The sequence below is a fragment of the Plectrocnemia conspersa genome, unplaced genomic scaffold (assembly GCF_051122295.1).
Source record: "Plectrocnemia conspersa isolate PC_06_02 unplaced genomic scaffold, ASM5112229v1 ptg000011l, whole genome shotgun sequence".
NCBI classification, from domain to species: Eukaryota; Metazoa; Arthropoda; class Insecta; order Trichoptera; family Polycentropodidae; genus Plectrocnemia; species Plectrocnemia conspersa.
In genome coordinates, this window is record NW_028277175.1 from 24,246,943 (window position 1) to 24,264,340 (window position 17,398).

Below are 17,398 nucleotides of genomic sequence, written 5' to 3' on the forward strand. Positions count from 1 at the left end.
TAGTATATTATTTTTACGTACTAACAAATAAAAATAAAATATATTTTACTTTAATTTTTTGTAAAAAGAGTCATCTTTTTGGCGTACATAATTTTTTTATGAAATATATAAAGTATAATTATTTATTTCATATAAAAAAAGATATTTTATGTTGCACTTCTTAAACAGAAATAAATTTCAGGGTCCAACTGTCTGGCTAGGTAAACATAAGACCAACCAAAAGAAATCGAAACATCGCGGTTGATAATATATCAATTAAAACCAAAAATTTTATATGTTATTGCAAAATTATAAAGTAAAATCGTTACGATAACTAAATAATAAAGCAATCAAAGTACCAAAAAAATTTGTAAAGCTGCAATTATTCACAGATTAAGAAACCAGGGGAAAAAAGCTACAATTCGGATAAATTGAAAAAAAATATTATTGCCATTCTGAGTTTTTCTGAGGAAGGAAATCATTAACGAATAATTATGTATTTTTTATTCCTAATATTTTGTGTAAATTAAAAATGGTTGCAAGGGCTACAAACCAGCTGTTTATAATTTAATAATATGTATGTTTAAATGCTACCATAAATTTTTGTGTAAGCGATTTATAAAAATATCCGTTTATAATATATTATAATTTGCACTCACCAAATTTTCAGCGTCCTTTTTGCTGCTTACAACTGTCACTGACACATTTATTTTTATCACTACACTATAAGTGTTATTTTTATTATTTTTATCACTACACTATAAGTGTTATTTTTATTATTTTTATCACTACACTATAACCACACTATATCACTATTATTTATTACTATATATTTATTTTTATTATTAACACATTTTTGCCAATTAAAATATTTTTTGATACGTATAAAAACATTCGTGAATATGTAGATGAATTTCCCAACTTCTGCACATGTATGCTGTATCTTTCCTTATTCCATGTGCAGAACAAACACGAGATTTTTTTCTCACATTGTATTTATTGGCTAATAATATTTTAGCTCATCCGAAAGCCTTCCTGATAAATATAGATAGCACGAGCAAGGCAAGATGTGATAGAATCCCGTAAAATGTCTTCAGAATCGATAGATTCCACTGAATTCTGCCTTCATCCTTGAGCCTTAGTCAGAAGAAAATCTCTGAGTTAAATTTTTCCGTTACGATTCAAATTTTAGTAAACACTGAACGTATAAAACAATGCGCATGGCAACTAATTAACATCAACCAATTTTGTTTATTCCACTGTTTTTCGAAATATTAGGTAACTATGTATTGATCGTCGCTATCAACAACTTTCAAAAATCTATTACACTCATACATTGAGGTCGGTCGTTCTGATTTTTTTCTCATGTCTATCATCTGGCTGTCATGAAAAGTAAATATCATTTCTTATTTTTTTTTCCAAATTTGGATAAGCGTTTTACTTTTTCTGCTATGTTTCTTCTGTAGGGGCTTTATTTTTTTATTTATTGAAATTCTGGCAGATTAATATTTTCCCGGATTGTTCCACATAGTTTTGTTCTCTGTAAAAATAAATATTTTACGAGTAACTTTTTTTTTAAATTGTCAGCATAAACACGGTGTCAGTTGTCCAAATATGGGTTTAGTACTTTCATTGCTTTGTTTACTAATCATCCTGTATTTTCAGTGTATAATTAGAAATTAGAAATAGAACTGGTATCTGATTCGCAAACCATTCTATTCAACATTCTATATTTGGTTAAGGACTGAATACCCGAAAAATAACACTACCTACCCATGGAATTATTCCTTCAATCAGTAAAAGGTTTCGTTTGACTTGTAAGCATTATTGAATTTGCCTAAAAGATAATCAACAATTTGTTTCACTTTCACCAGCCTATCTGTACTACTTGAAATTAATGCATTGAAAAATTAAAATTTGTCTAAATCTATTTTTTTTATATATTTTTGAAATATCGATTTTATGAACTATACCCAATATAATAAGTAAACTAAACCACTTTTTCAGTTCACTTATTGTCACATCTTTCTATTGTATTTTTCTTCTATATTTTTGTATTTGTGAGATATTTTTCGATGATATAAATTTGTTTACGAAACTATTATTTTGAACAAATCATCGCCAATAAATAAATTGGCCACTTCTTTGATGTTTTCATTATTATTGGGAAAATGTTCCCCTGGAATATCTTGAATTAAAATCACTTCAGTCTTCTGGGATAATATTAAAATCACAATCACTTAAATTAGAATCATGTTTGCACATATCACTATATTTACAATCACCGGGAGCGTTGGACAACGCGTTTTAAATTTTTTCCAAAAAATTTCATTTCTTTCGTCCATTTTAGAGCGTATGAAAATATTTATTTTTAAATTAAAATCACAATCACAAAAGATCTCTAAGAGAAGAAAAATTTTCGCGATACGTTTTGGTCGATAGTACAGAAGAGACTAAATAAAATGCATTTTTTTTATCTTTGTAGAATTCCTGAATTTGCGGTGCGTCATATACTCTAGTAGATGAATTTTCAAAAGGTATGTCTCATTATTTATACGAAAAATCATTAGGAAGCTACATATTAGCTACAGTTTACACGTTGTAAAGAATTTCTGAATAATATAATTGTTTGCCACTATTTTGCGAAATCGCCCGGCCACTAAATTTGACAAAAAAAATTTGGGCGGTAAGCTGTTAATTTATGAACACAAAGGTTTGTCAGAAAACACCTAATATAGTTTATGCGTAATCATCAACAACACAAATACACTATGTACTTACTAAGTTGACTTTTAATAGCAAGACAAATATTTTGATTTATTTAATTAAATTTAGGGGGTGCTAATTTTTTTTAAATTTAATATAATAGAATAAATTCATTAAAACGAAAATTGTCGTTAAGATAAATAATCTTAGTGATGTAAAAATATTTTCAAAGAGTACAGAAGGATTTTATTTATTGCAGTTTGTTTCTTTATAATAAATTTTAATTTTATATTTTTTACTTTTTGAACGCCCCTCCTAATAAAAAGTGTTTCCGGGATTCCCGGGGTCTCTGATGTGGACAGGTTGTTACCTTAGCGCCCCTTTGAATCCCTCCCTGATGAATTATAATGTGATTATATTATGAATTCGGACTTGCCAATGCCGGAATCCTTTCGGTTTGATACCCGGGCTGGACCCGTGGGAAATTATCACAGAACTTATCTGCGTCGCCGACTGTTTCGCTGACAAATGCTTATTTGAAAAAAACGTGTCTGATATTGTTCTGACTGACATGGTTCTAGTAAAAAAACAAACATTGAACGTCAACATAAACATATCCTATAAAACAAAGTAAATTTTGTATTTTTTTTAAACCCAGAATATAAAAATCTTAAGCCTCAAAGATTTTTTATCACATCACTAACTATTATTGCATATTAAATGCTAAAATTAGTTTTTAAATTTACTTTCTGTTCAAGTGGGTTTTATTACCACATTTTTTTAACAGCTCATGAACATTTGTGTTGTTTTTAGAAAATACAGCGTAAAGTTATTTTAATAAAAAATGTAAGAATTATAAATGCTAATTGAAAAAAATCAATATAAAGCAGATTTAGTATGTAGAGTGCAGGTATACATTAATAGGCAAATGCACCACAATAATGGTGAGAGCGATTGATTTTCATGCATACAGAAATCGTTTGGCGATAAAATCTAATGAAGCGTAAAGTTAAAACCCAATAGAGATGAGCTCGCGTCCCACGGGGCGAGATCCACAATTTTCTGAATGGGTTATAAATGCCGAAACGGTATTTGCATAATGTGCAAGACCGTCCGATTCAATGAACATCTTCGGTCGGGTTATTCAGATTTTTCGGCATGCATTTCCAAAGATAGGGAAGGAATGCACGCCGGGGCGGATGGGATAAAAATTGTCCATTAACTTGAGGATGGAAATTCAGAGGACGTCATTCAAATTTATATTCGCTCCCTCAAATTCAACATATTCTCTTCATCTCGGTGTATGCAATTTTCAAGACGATATTTTAACAAGAGATATAAAAAAAATCCACTCAATTTGTCTGCTATATGATACATTATACCTAAGCTAATTCTATGATACAATATCATTTTTGTAGGATTTTATTTTGATTATCAAACTTTTTTAGCATATATTATAAAATATATTGACAAAGGCAATAAAATACATAAATCTTAAATATTTTAATTGATAGATGAACCTAAAATATTTTAATATAAGATGCTTAAAATTCTCCATCCTTAAATATTTTAATCATATTTTTTATTATTTATTATTAAAATGTACATCTAAACATTTATTAAACGAAATATTTCAAGGACCTGCGTCAACCGGAAGAAATTTATTTTCGTCTTTGGAGTTAATAAACAGGGTAAATATGAAGCTCTCGGGGTGAGGACACAAAAGGCATGTAAAATATCCTCAGTTCAACATACTTCACATTCCCGGAGCATACTTGCCACGTCCTTGGGTGCCGTCTAAATGGACATCAACCCTCCGCCTCCGCCAAGAGGATGGGGTTGATTGAAACCGCAGCGTCTTGGCGTTTTTCACACCTGAGACGCATTAGCGGATATAATTGAAAATTCCGGAAAACGCCGTAAGGGGAAAATCGTTTTCCGCTAATGGCCGTATATTTAATATGCACATCCGGGGACGTGATGCATTTGGGGGTGAGAACTCAGGAAATTGCCTAGAGGGTTGATTCGAGTGGAAAGTTGTGACTACATCAAATTAGGGGAGAATTTGTAATTTTTTGAGTATTTTTTAAAAAGTATTTTAGCCATGAATCAATGAAATTTGGCAACAATTGCTATAAATAATATCATTTATTTATAACTAACGAATAATGAATTTATTAAAATAAGGATTTATAAGACTAATTTAATTATTAAATGTTAAAATAAATAATTCATTATTACCTGCATATTTATTTATATGACTCCTCAAAAATAATATTTCGTTTTCTTTTACTTTTACTATGATTTATGACGAAATAATATAGCATTTTCGTCCTTAACATTTGCACACAAAATTAAGATTTGTAAAAGTTCCGAAAAGATACATAAAAATCTCAAGAAAAGTAGTGCATGAAATTGTGACTTTTTCTAATTAGCGTTTCTGATTTACTGACATTGCTTTTCTTAAAAAAATACACCGTATATTTCATTAAATATTTGTTTTTTTCAATAACTAATGTCAGAATAGCGTAGTTCATCAAATATAAACTAGTAATTTTGAAGTCGCGGGTTCAGGTTAAGGCAGCAGACTTTAATTTTTATATTAAAAAAAACTGGACTCATCTGCAAAGTGATATCTTTTGATTAAAAATATTATTAAGAATAATAATTTTTAAATATTTATATAAATGTAACTGATTCTCAGACTAAAAAAATAGTGGTTAATACTTATTATTTGTAAGTAATCATTATGTCTCATTGACTTACCCACGGGCTACAGATTAACCCCATTGTAACGCATTGGACTTACATATGTTAGGTTACAACGAAAGATTTAAAAAAAAAAAAATCGAGTGACTCAAGCTGCTCCAATATCCAAACCTTTTATGCGTCTTTATTTTGTTTTGAAATGCATGACAATGAGACGATTATTCTCACTAAAAAAATGCTTAAAAAAACATTGGTGAATAAAATGTTTATTGGCCGTATCCACTATGACTGAAGTTCACAGAATTCGTTTGTTAAACAAAACAAATTTTTATATAGACTCTCCATTTATTATCATGTAACGCTTAAAAACTTGGCGTGCGTTGAAAATTGTTGTGAAGTTCATTTTATGTTTTTATATTTTTTATTTAAATACGCAAACATTTTATTTCAATTAGTTTATTAATTATATATATAGTTATTAAATTAATATGCAAATCCATACAAAACAAATAAATCTGATCTTTATGTATATAATAATTACTATTTTACCACTAGCTAACTCGTCCAAAGCTGTCACCATCTGACTTCTTAATATGCTTGCATTGCACATTTATTTATTTAATGTTAGCTACGAGGAGCTGGTCTGGTTCGTGTAATTTATTTTTATTTTTCTTTCTATGTATTATTTTTAAACTTATTATTATAATTTTGTTTTGTATATTCTAATATTACTAAACCCTATTTGCGTTAACACAGTCAGTTTGAGAGCTATTTATTTTATTATAATTGAGTAAGAGATGGTAAATTTAGGTTCACACTTTTACTATTGGCTCAAAAGCACACGATACGGATATACGTTTGATATAAAAAATATAGTAATGATTTTGATTTTTATAAATTTGTTAAAAATATGAACAGGAGTATTGTTTATTAAGAACGTGACTCAATAGGGTTACTTGTTAGATCAGGATAGTCTTAATTTAATTGAAATAAATAAAGTTGTCAATGATTCAATAATCCCTCGTTACCATAATGATACCATACTTGATACTTCTTTATTATAATAAAAGTATTTTTTTTTATAAATTTAATCAATTGACACATTCCATAGCCTCTCGCTGTCGACGATAAATCGAAGAAGAATTCGTCGGAGGGTAGTTTGCGGCCGAATTTATGAATGTCGAGAATGTCGGCGTTTGCGATTTCGCCCAATCTCCACCCACCGTCTTACACAGGGTCACGTCTGATCATCCCCCTTCTGTTTCGCATACGCGATTTCGTTTCGAAATTCTGGCCGACCGTCCGCAGATACTTCGACACATAACAATTCGTAAATTGAGTTTGCTTTACAGTAAAGTTTTTGCGAATAAATTGCCATTTAAAATGTGCTCGGAGCGAATTTGCATAATTATTTCGCCGACTCGCGCGCGCTACTCCCTCTCCAGACACTCTCCTGCCAACTTGTAGTGGTGACGCCGCTTTAGCTCGAATTTCGTTTGAAATTGTATTATGACAACTTGCTCTGTTTGTTGATTGTTTAACTACGTGTCCGGTCAAACTGTGGACACTTTTTTTCTCGCTTCACTCCCTAAGTTGTATTAAAAGACCTTCAGATATATATTTTTGAGCTAGTCGTGTTCACAACATGCGAACGATTCACGCGCGTTTTTTTTTTATTATTTTAATACTACACTTTGTAACATGCTTAGTGGTTCTATATTAATTGTCAATTCTAGAGTAAATTTAAGGTATATTTTCACTCGTTTAAATATTATTACAATAACTGTTAATGCCAGGACGTCAGCGCTCGAGAACGCTTTACTTACACAAGCCATTCAGCTTTTCAATCAGCTTAGCAAGTACAAGGATGTTTTTAAAGATAGCTATGATTGACTAAAAAAAAATGCGGGGTGATATCTATTTTTAGTGTACACATTTTTTTAGTTTTTAGTTTATATTTATTTTGTAGTATTGTTTATATAATAGCCAGCATGACGCGTCAGGAAAACCTGGTAAGTCATGATGGTCAGATTTGAAGACCACCACTTATGTCACTTATGTCTGATGACAGTTTAGAGTGGCATATAATTTCACTAGTACCTTTTAGATAAATTACATTTTTACTAGTTCAAATATATGTATATATACCGGTAAAATGTATTCCGAAATGATTTCACTGAAATGCCAGTGAAAATATATTTTCACTGTAACATATAAATATAAATCCTATTAACTAATGCGTCTCAGTTTATATAATAAATACAAACATTGAAAGGTAAACATTTTGGGTTAATTATAATATATATAATAGACGCGAATAGTACCATCACCAGGCCCTTTGGGCCATTATTAACCTTTTGTTGACTTTTCTACAACAATTAAAATATTGAGTAATAAACATAAATGTAATATATTTATATATTTAATAACGACCTTGTTCTTGCAATTGCCAACGACCTCTCAAGGCCACACGAAAATTCTAAGCCGTTCCAGACAGGATCGATTCAATTAATTTTCCCGAGAAAATTAATATTTTGAGATCGGTACCTGAAGCGACCGTTCATTCATCATGTAACCTGTTGTGCGACACAACACCCAACTGATTAACTAGCACCTGTATACATGGGTAGGTGTATTAATGTGTATTATAGAAAAGTGTATATCTTAAATATTATTTTCAAAGCAAGATACTCGAAGTTCTTGTCAAGTTTTTTTTTGCTTTTTAAAAATATTTAAAATCAAATTTATTAGATTTTTGTTTAAAAATACGAATGGATCATATCCGTCTTTTACTTTATACTTTTTTCTAATAACGTTATTGCAATTGCGTCTACTAAACGTATCAACAATGCTTCGATGCTTGGCGACTTTCAGCTGTGAGCTTTAGAGGGCCATAAAGAGTCACGATCGCATCCCTTATTCCTGACTAGCGCTCAAAAACCCTTCTTTTGAAAAAATTATCCATATCTTTAACGAGTTTATAATTATATTTTTAGCGATATCAATGATGCGCTGGAAAATGTACGTGGGATGATGCTCATCTATTTTAGTTGTGTACCTTAATTTTTTTTTTTTTTCAATGTTTTGTAAAAATTTCTAAGAACATGTTTTTAAAGAAGATCTATGAATATAAATGTATGTGTATGTGTAAAATGTTGAATATGTTTTTTTAGCTTGTTAAATTATATTAAAAATAATGTTAGTTAATAATACAAAACTTTATTGTAGTGTATGTTTATGTTTATGTATGTTTAAGACCAAGCGTTAATATCTAAGAACGAGCGCGCAGTCGGAATCGACGCTATCTTTTTCCAATCGCCTAATAAATAGTTGAACGACGCGTCTTACATTAAATTTAGCCTATCTCAGAAGCATGGTAAAAACTCAAATATTATACATTATTAATATGTTTAAACTTATAGTTAAGCTTTTGATTACTTTTCTTTGATTAAATTAAAAATTAAATTAATTGAATTTTTTTTTATATTTATGATTTTTTTATATATTTTTCAATAAATAATGATATTAAAATATATAAAAAATAATGCTAAACTGTATTTAATTTTTAATAAAACATTATTTACACTATCTAGTAAATCTGTTTGTTGCAGTCAATGTCTAAATAAAATAATAGAGAAACTTAATAACTCAAGTTGGCAATAATATATACAAAAACAACTCTTTAGTTATGTAGGCTTCTATATATATGTGTTTATATCTAAGTCAAAGCTTTTATTAGGAACGTTGAAGAAAAGTGTTTGAAGGCGTTTAGGCACAAGGGTTCATTTTTATACCATTGTCGCATTTATTAATATGCTTCTTTTCAACTATTAACAATTTTTTATAGCAATATCTCTTAAAATAATTACATAGATACGCAACACTGCGATGATTTACCACCTAGTGCACACGAGCGCCAATATTGCTGTCCGCAAAAGTCCCTCTATTTCTAAAGCCGCTGTATGGCCTATAAATTGGGTCTTAGGCCACCAATTATGAGGATTGTATATCACGTTGCCTGTTTACGTACAAGTGGGTTCTGGCCGCCGTTCGACGCGATAAAACGTAACAGCCAGCGGAATTTATTGCCGTTTATCGAACGGAACTCTTCGGCGAATTCCCTTCGGGTGGCGACACGGGTACGTGATAGGTACATGGTAGGAGGATTGTTCGAAAAGTTCTCGCCAATGAATATAATAGCTTTAATTTTATTTTATCGGTCGGGCAATAAGATAACTACCATCAGGCGCGTACGGTGAGATACATTCCCTTTCGCTCGCTCGCGTGTGAAGAACGGTAAGATACATTCTCGCTCGCTCGCTCGCACCGTACGTGCCTGATTGCCTTATGAGTCAGAAGCGAGTTTATTTCTATTAGTTTTACAAGCTCAGCTTACTTAAGATACACTTGATATACATAAAATGAAATATTAATACCTAGTGTTTTGTTTGAACAGAAGTGCTATATATAATTTGTGTAAAAATAATTCTAGAATTTTGGATTCTCAAGTATTATTTGAAGTAACGAAATCAATATGTGTAAATATGTTTTGTTAAGCCGACATCTAGTATCAATAAGATTAATATTAATACTTTTCGTTATATATTAATACCGGGTTTCTAATAACAAATACGTGTTGATAGCTTACAAGTTTTTATTATTTGGTTAATAATTAAGCTAATATTAGTATATTATACAGCTTTTGAGAAAGCCTTTGACAAAGTTTGTCATAGGTTATTATTAAAAAAATTGTCAAACTTCAGTTGCTTTGATAATATAACTTGGTTATTCTCGAGTTATTTAAGCAATCGTAGACAGTTTGTAACAATAGTGGCCGATTGTCGAAAGAATATTTTACCCCTTCGGGGGTTCCTCAAGGATCCAATCTGGGACCTCTGCTTTTTGTGTTATTTATTAATGACATAAATACAGCAATTAAAAATTCAAGTTTTCTTCTGTACGCAGATGATTTAAAATTATATAAATGCATTCGATCTGTTGCGGACTCCTTCTCTCTACAAAGTGATTTAGACTCTCTGTGGAGATGGGCTTCCGTTAACCGTCTGCCCTTTAGTGTCGGAAAGTGCCATACTGTGTCATTTTCTCGATCCCGTTCGCCATCAGCTTATTTCTACCATCTCGGTGGTAACATTTTGACTAGAGAAACTTCCATTAAAGATCTCGGAATCACTTTCGAGAGCAAATGGAGGTTCTCTCTACACATACACGACGTCTGTGATAAATCTTCCAAGATGCTCGGCTTTGTTATGAGGAATGCCTTTCACTTTGACGATCCGTCAGTTATTCGCATCCTCTATGACACCTTAGTTCGTAGCATTCTTGAATCGGGATCTATAATTTTGAATCCCCGAATAGCCAAATTTTCCCTTTTAGTAGAAAAAATTCAAAAAAGGTATTTAAGATACCTTTACAAAAGGACATTTGGTTATTATCCGTTCTTATATCCCAGCGCCTTTCTTTTAGGAGCGTTGGGATATGATTCGCTGAATTCTCGCAGAAAGCTGTATGTCGCTAAGCATTTTTTCAAACTACTAAAAGGTGCTGTCGACAATCCAGCTATTCTCGAGGAATTCCAGTTTTGGGTTCCGGAACATTTTCGAGAATCACGATCGCGTCCTCTTTTGATGGCCGTTTGGGCTAAGACGTCCGCACTTGCCGACTCGCCTATAGCTGTGGCCAACAGGCTCCTTAATACGCTGGCATTACATATTGACCTGTTTAATGTTAGCTACGAGGAGCTGAACCAGTTTGTATCATTTAATTTTGATATTTTATAATTTTTTGTTATGTTTATTATTTTTAAGTATTATTCTATTTATGTATATATACGTTTTTTTTGTTTTGTAAATTTAAAATTTGTTTGTGATCATCGTGGCGCATTGGGAGAACCTGCTATACCACGATGGTCTTAATTTAATCTAAAAAATAAATAAACAAAAATAAATAATATTATAATTAAATTTATTATCAAGAGGTAAACATAAGTCCTTAGATTCCGAAATAAATTTATACCATGATTAATTAAAGAAAATAGTTAAAATCAAAACATTTAAATAGTGTATTTTTATAAATTTTCAGATAAAGCTACTAAATTAACACAATTTCAAAGCCCTATACTAAAAAATAAAAATATTTAAGTAATACATACAGGAGTAATATTATTTAGGTTCGACTTTGAATGTTGCTCTGTATGGTTCTTACTGTAGTTAGATAAGGCTTTTGATATAAGCGATTGCTAAAACTGTTGATTTGAATATTTTGCCATCTATGTATATTCGATTCTAGGAACTTTTCGAACTGCTCTAGTACATAGATATGGGGAAGAAATTGCCGCATTTTATCCGCCACCATACGCAGTGCGATGGTATTTTACGAGCGAGCGCACCGAGGGTTATGAGCGTTTATCGAATGATGTATGCCAGATGATCGGCGCTTGCGAAATTGAAATGAACGAAGTGTGAAGCTAGTGATGATAAGTGAACGGTGAATAAATTCACCACAGCGGTGGATCGACGCGTAAAGTGTATACTTCACAAGAGAGATGTTAAAATCAACTGTGGGAGTGTATTATTTTAGCTCTACCGAACAAGCGGAATAGCAATCTGGTATTTTTAAAAAGTAAATGTGTATGTAAGTGTATAAGAAGGAATTTTGGGAAGATTTTTGCAATGAAACCAAAATGTTTTCCTCATTGGAAAACCATGACCTTGATGACAGTAAAGAATGAGTGGAAAGAGAGTCATATAAAATATTAGGACGTAATAAATTTGGAAAAAGAAAACATTATTAAAAACATGAATTGCTCGAAGATAAATTAATATTGCATATATGGAAAGAAATATTAATGTTTTTCAAAAAAAAAAAATTTAAAAATTATACAAAGATTTGAGAACAACAGTTTAAAACATAAATTGAAAATAAAAATATAGCAAAAAATTTAATTAATACAAAAAATGTAAAATTAAAAAAAAAATATACTAATAATATAGAGACCCAGATACTTATAGAATAAATCGCTAATTTGCTAAATATTTTTAAAAATAAAAAAATGTTACATATATATATGCATGGCCCAACTTCAAATTATAAAAAGGAGTGATTACAATTAAATTCTATTTATAAAAATTAATAATAAATAAATTTAAAAGATGTGAAATATAATAAAAATATATATTTCTTAATCTGTGTATTAAAAATACATTTTTAAATGTCACCAAGTCATATTCTAATTATAAATATATTTGGGGTTTTTTTATAGAAAATACCATAAATATATATTTTAATAAATTATTTGAGCTTCAAGTTTAATCAAATTTAAGCTGAGATTCAAAACAAAATCAGTCACGTCCTTTTCAGATTAAATCTATTTACAAAGCTTTATAATATGATTTTACTTGGGAGAAGTATCGCTTAAATTTTATTTTTTATATAAATATATAAATAAAAATATACCAAAAAACAGTTTTAAATGAAACTTATAAACATGTATGTAACTTACACAAGTAATCAAAGTATAGTTTATTTGTAGTTTATATATAATAAACATTTTCTTATAAACATTAATAATGTTTATATAACTTAAAAATACATACACTTTATTTATAATTAATATCATTCCAGTAACTAAGTATCAAGATGAAAAGGATGGCGTGCAATTCCTACCGATTCATATTTAATTACAAATAAATTATACGATACGCGTATTTTATTAATATTAGATCGTAATAAAAAGTTATGTTAGTAATCACAGGAAACAAACATACTTTTGTAAACGCCAGCGTTCTGCACGAGTAGAAAAGAGAAGTGAAATGGGTAAAAAAATAATGAAAAGTTACTAAAAATACATCCCAAGATAAATTAAAGAAATATTATATATAAATTAAGACAAACACGAGTAGATTTATTATTTTTTAATGCCTAATTAAAGTATTTCGCATCAAATATGATTTTAGAAAATATGTCGCAACGGTGGCAACTTTTTATATTTATTTGTAGCATAAAAAGAGTTAGCTCGTACCTATTATTATTTATTTAAGAAATTATATTACGATTTTAAAAAATATTTAAAATGTAATTTTTGTCATGAGGCCCGGAATCATTGTTATCCCAGGGCCCGGGTCTGCTCTCGACGGCGCTACCGGTGTGTGCTGCACGTCTTCGTTGTTCTATAACAATAAATATTAATAGTTGATTGTTTATGTGCACCAAACTCAATACAACACTTCTCTAACTATGTGGGCTAATATTGGATGCTAACGCTCAAGTGAGCGAGTGGTGTTTGTCGGAGTTACGTCAAAGGCCGAATTTAACGGCCAGAGTTCTAGGGCGATGTTGTAGTTGCGGTCTACTTAATAGACGGCTCAGTGGCAGCTAGGAACGAGGTGAGCCAGAGGCAGATGAGCCAACTTCACGCTACGGTACTGGACGGTACTGCGCTACGTCAGGTCATAAATCATATCTGTGTCTCGGGTGGAAATCTTGCAAAAATTGCTTTCAAGACGAGAGCTCGAATTAATTTTCATGCGCGGAACAATAACCTAGACTGGATGAAAAATGAATTTTAAAAATCTATTTCAAACTACCTTATAGTATGTATTAAAATAAAATAAAAAATATTTAAATTAAAAATTATAATGATATTCCCACTTAGCAATTACTTTTATATTTTGCGATTGCAATACGCTTTTTTTAGATGAGATTACATAACATAAAATTTTTATATTTTTAAGTAGCAGGACTTTAAATTTTCGAGAATACAAATGTGTGTTGTTTTTGTTTCTACCTGCACTGCAATAATGGTTATCATCGGGAAACTGCAGAGTATTGGCATACTATGACGAGTTCAGCAGTGGTCCATAAAAATGTTATACGTATTATATTTTATTAAAAATGCAATTAAAAACATTTAGAAAATTCTTATACGCAATCTTTTTTATTCATTAAGTTAAATATTTATTAAAATTAACTATAACGCATAAGATGAGCCTTTGACTTTTTATATTTATACACTGTTCATATTATATTTTAATATATTTTAATTAAAAAATGTTTAACGTATCGACTAATTTTGTATGTAATTCTTTTTATCGGAATATACGATTTTCATGTAAAATTAAATGATATTTTTTATGAAAATTTGCGTACAAATAGATGGTTGTAAGAATTTATTGTTTTAGTGATAACATAAATAGTTTGTGATTAATGGGTATTAAGGGCCTACTGTTGTAAGATTTATGTTGCGGCCGCAAAACAAGACGACGGTTCAGATGCCTGTCTTTGTAATGAAATTGTTCAAATCTGATTCGAGGCAAACGTATTGAAACAATTTCAGATTGCCGATTTTACGATAAGATTACACAACATAATGAACATAAATCATAAATTCTCGTTCTTAGCAGCGAAAATGTTCGATTAAATTCACAATTTTTTATCATAAAACTCTTCTTTGTTTATAAAACCCTCAGAGACCCCTAGGTTCATTACGCGGTCCGCGATTAGTAATTCAACCTGGGACTAGTCATTGTCTAAGGATTATTAAAAAGAATTGTTTATATATGCATTTTTGATTTGAGTAAATAAAAATATTTTAAAAGATCACTTTATTTTTAAAAAAAAAAGAAAATAAATTTAAAAATATAGTTTTGTTCCATTCCCCCCCGCATGCCCTGTTTCAAAGTCATCACACGCCACCGATTCCCGTATTATCAATATGTAATAAAAAAAAAAATTTTCCCACTATTTTAAAAGTAAGAACGTCATTTAAAAATGTCGTAAACTTGGCACAAATAAATTAGATTTAAATAATATTTTTCATATAAATAAACTTCAAGTCATCGACATTATGCTTTTAGTCGGTCGACAACAACAAAGGTGACCTTCGTGTCACTCTCGCATTAAAATAAATCGAACGAGAGATAGATATTGTAAAAATAAACAAACAACTTGCATTAAAATAATTCGAATTTGAGATAAATATTTTAAAAATAGACAAATTGTCGACCTTTGATCAAAAATATTTGTTTTGTTTGAGATGCACGACATTTTAATCCTTATGGTTGCATAACCTTGAACTCGTTTGGACTTGTTTATGCATCTTGAAATATTTAAAAAAAATTCAGTAGCTATATGACATTAGTCATTAACGGTCGTGTTACATTTTTGTCGAATAAGTGTTTTCGTTCATATTTTTTATAATAATATCCTTTTCGATGTTTTTAATTATAAAGTGATAGTGTTATTTAGTGTATGTGTTAGAATTAAGCAGTGTATAGTTCAAATTAGTGTTTATAATAGTGTTTATAGCTATACTTGGGCCTATGCAAGGCCGTTGCAGCGGCGCGGGGCCGGGGTCCATAACCGACGCCGCGCCCCGCGCCCCGCGCCTCCGCTACTCTTCCGACGAGGTAATGTCTCTTCTTTAAATTTTCTGTCTTTCGAATATAGTTAACCCTTTGTGCTCGTAAGTCCAAGCGTTACACTCTTAAAACTTTCAATGCATTTATTCATTTCAATTTAAAACACATTTTAGTAGTGTAAGTTTATTGTAAAATTTTTCATCGGAACATGGTCGTACACTTTTGGTGTTAAGACCGATACTTGATTTATTATGCATGAAGCATAACCTTGAACCCGTTCGAACTTGTTTATGCATCTCGAAATATTTAAAAAAAAATCAGTAGCTATGCGACATCCGGCGCGTAAACTGTTTCGTTACATTTTTGTCTAATAAGTGTTTTCGTTTATAATAATATCTCTTTCGATGTTTTGAATTATAAAATGATAGTGTTATTTAGTGCATGTGTTAAAATTAAGCAGTGTATAATTGAAATTAGTGTTGCGAGTGTCCACGGCACGGCGACCATAACCGAAGCGTTTCTACTTTCGCGGGCCTCGCGAGAGTGACGCCGAAGGCGCGAGGCTATTAACAATTCTATTAACAATCATGCGGTTTGACAAGGTAATGTCTTTCTAATTTTCTGTGTCTTTCGAATATAGTCAACCCTTTGCGCTAGTAAGTCGACAATGTGTCGACATCCGAGTGTATTCCAAGCGTTGCACTCGTACGTCGACAAAACTTTGAATGCATTTATTGGCTTTGTGTTGAAGCTAATTTTGCCAATTTCAATTTATTAATGGTAAAAAAACTTGTGGTAAACACATTTTAGTAATATTAAATTTTTAACTTATGGAAATAACTCAATACGAGTGTAAGTTTATTGTAAAAATTTTCATCGGAACATGGACGTTTCGCGTGCTGTTAAGACCTTAGTGCATAGCGCGATACTTAACAAATATTGCTCTAAAACTGATTTTTTCCTTCAAAGGGTATCTTAATTTTTATGATATGGGATGAAACGGGATTATATGCTCTAATTGTGCATAATTCTTACTTAATATTGTGTGTCTGTTATGAAATAAAGAGATTAGAAAATTTAGTATGACGGAAAAAAAGAGCGAGATGCAAGCAGAGCTCGCTATATCGCTCGCACTAATAAAATGAGCGATTGACAACCATCGACCTGCGTATCGACACTTTTAGCGGCATCTCAAATAATAATATTAGTCTTTACACATTCAATGTATTTTCGAGCTAGTAAATTACTAAGTTATGTAAAACAGAATAAGTAATCTGTATTTTAATTATTTATAAATACATATATTGATTTATTTTTAGAAATTATTATATATATATAATTACGAGTAACGATATAATAATGGATGTTTAAGAAAGGGACTTTGATATTAACCGTTTTATTATTACTGTGACAGTAATAGTGTAGTAATGATATCTAACCACTTAAAATAAGATGGATTATGCCAATATTTGATGCAAATAATAAATACGAATCTTATTATAATCTTAAATATTGTGACAATAAATTGGTATGGTGCGCTAAGTAAATATTGTCAACCTAATATAATACCTCTGCAGCAAGAGATCCATTTACTGTTTAGATACCCAGAGACTTGAAACTATAGACTT

At 30.5% G+C, this 17,398-nt stretch overlaps 2 protein-coding genes across 3 annotated transcripts in view; one reads left to right on the forward strand and one right to left on the reverse strand.

The window, feature by feature from the left end:
• LOC148230056 (neurotrimin-like) overlaps positions 1 to 17,398 on the reverse strand; it is a 521,584-nt gene that overhangs the window by 197,785 nt on the left and 306,401 nt on the right. The window lies entirely within an intron of this gene.
• LOC148230057 (neurotrimin-like) overlaps positions 15,556 to 17,398 on the forward strand; it is a 305,728-nt gene continuing 303,885 nt past the window's right edge. The window contains exon 1 of the mRNA XM_088197578.1: positions 15,556 to 15,818. The gene's annotated coding sequence lies outside the window, so the exon portion shown is untranslated. The remainder of the gene's footprint in view (positions 15,819 to 17,398) is intronic.